This window comes from Penaeus japonicus, unplaced genomic scaffold, assembly GCF_977035675.1.
Source record: "Penaeus japonicus unplaced genomic scaffold, GWHDUDI00000001_assembly GWHDUDI00000013, whole genome shotgun sequence".
Taxonomy (NCBI): domain Eukaryota; kingdom Metazoa; phylum Arthropoda; class Malacostraca; order Decapoda; family Penaeidae; genus Penaeus; species Penaeus japonicus.
The window spans coordinates 20,623,678-20,626,177 of NW_028234415.1; the positions used below are offsets into that span (position 1 = coordinate 20,623,678).

A 2,500-nucleotide genomic window follows, 5' to 3' on the forward strand; every position below is an offset into this window, starting at 1 on the left:
ATAGAAAATGATCCCCCCATTAGAGTTGATTGAGGAGGGGTTTTTGAAAGTTTAAAGGTGGACGAGGGGGCCCGGGAATGGGAATTTGATTTGTTTTTTTTGTGAGAGGGTTTGGTTGGGAGAGTGTGTGGTGGTGTGGTGTGGGGGTGTGGAGGCTTCCCCATACCCATATTAAAAATCTATCTTTTCTCTCATCTTCTATTTATTCTATAAATGTTTGTGTGTGTGTGTGTGTGGTGTGGTGAGGTGGTGTGGTGGTGTGTGGGGTGTATGGTGGGGTGTGTGTTTTTGTGTGGGTTGTGTGTGGTGTGTGTGTTTTTTGTGGGGTGAGTTGGGGGTGTAGTGTGTGGGTGTTGTGTGTGTGGTGTGTGGTGTTGTGTGTGTGTGTGGTGTGTGGGTTGTGTGTGGGGTGTGGGGGGGGGTGTTTGGATTTATGTATGTTGGGATGTGGTTTGGGTGTGTCTGGGGGGTTTTTTGTGTGTGGGTGAGTGTGGTGTTTTGTGTTTGGGGGTGGTGTGTGTGGTGTGTGGGTTGTATGTAGGTAGTGTGTGGCTGTTGTGTGGGTGGGGTGTGTGTGTGGTGGGTTTCCCTTTTGTGTGTGGTGGTGTGTGTGTGTTGTGTGTTTTTTATTAAATATATCTTTCTCATATATATATATTATATTGTGTGTGTGGGTTTGGGGGGTGTGGTTTGTGTGTTGGGGGGGTGTGGTGTGTGTGTCCTGGTGTGTGTGTGGGTGGGTGTGTGTGGGTGGGTGTGTGTGTGTGTTGGGGGGTTGTTTTGTGTGTTGGGGGGGTTGGGGATATATATATTTATATATATATACTATATTTGTATATGATATTTACATATAATGTTTTATATTCATATATTTATATTTACATATATATTATATATATTATATATCATATATTTTTATTTATATATATATACTATATTTATATATACAGAGATGGATATATTGATGGATATATATTTATATTTTATAGATTTATATAATATATATATTATTTATAGATATATATACATACACAACACACACACACACTCACACACACAACACACAAAACACCACACACAAACACTCACAACTCCACACACTCACACTTGTTTATAGATGTTATATATATTTATATATATATTTATATATATATTTATATATATATTTATGTATTTATATATATGTTTATTTATATAATCTATATATATATTTATATATTTTAATATATATAGAATATATATATTATATTTATATATATATGTATATACATACATAATATATTTATATATATATATATATATATATATTTATAATATATATTATTTAACTTATTTATTTATACACACACCCACACACACACACACCACCACACCACCACACACACACACACACACACCCACACACACACTCCAATATATATATATATATATATATAAATATATATATAGATATATATATATATAGATATATATATTATGTTATATATAATATAGATATATATATTTATTATATATATATATATATATATATTATATATAAGATATATTAAGCACACATGTATATATATTTTTTTTCATTGTATATATAATATATAATAGATATATCATACACATATCTATATAGTTATATATATATATATATATATATATAAATATTTATATATCATATTATATTATATATTTATATATATTTGTTATATATGTATAAATATTTATTTCATTATATAATATATATATATATATATATATATTTATATAAACATACATACATAGATAATATGTTTATGATATATATATTATATATTTTATACATATTATATATATATATATATATTTATACACTTATCTATATATTTAATATATATAAATAGATATTATATATATAAATATATATATAATTATGTATATACATATATAATATATTGTATATATATATATATATTTATACATATTTATATATATATATATATATATATATATATATAGCTTTTTATATATATATAATATATATATATATTAATATATATATATATATATATATATATATATATATGCATATACATATATACATATGAGTTCGTGTGTGTTATAGTCTCTATTAGTAAAACCTAATGATACTCGTAATGACTCAGTTTTCAGTAAAGTCCTACTGTTGTCTGGATTCATCCAACTTAGTCATCGTCAGCACGGCTTGCTCTTGACACACTATTACTGTATAGACCAAGTTTACTGCCCTATTCAGGAAGTTAGTTCAGCCAGTAATAATTGGTGATGCGAATGCACTCTGCACCCTAGGTGATGTCTGGACTGTGGGAGATTTTCTGATTAATCTTTTTCATTGTTCATATCAAAGAAGAATGAAGTTGATTCTTTAGTGAATGTCTGTTTATATATGTTGATCTTACTATATAGTCTAGATCATCTCATTAGACGCCATTTTTTCAAACTTTTTCTCGCGAAATGGAACACTGATCCAATATATTTGAATAAACACTAACAA

The 2,500-nt window shown here is 27.9% G+C and overlaps 1 protein-coding gene across 1 annotated transcript in view; it reads right to left on the bottom strand.

Annotated features, from left to right (window-relative positions):
* The window catches only part of LOC122258128 (atrial natriuretic peptide receptor 1-like), a 122,703-nt gene that overhangs the window by 118,018 nt on the left and 2,185 nt on the right, over positions 1-2,500 (bottom strand). The gene's annotated exons all lie outside the window — the stretch shown is intronic.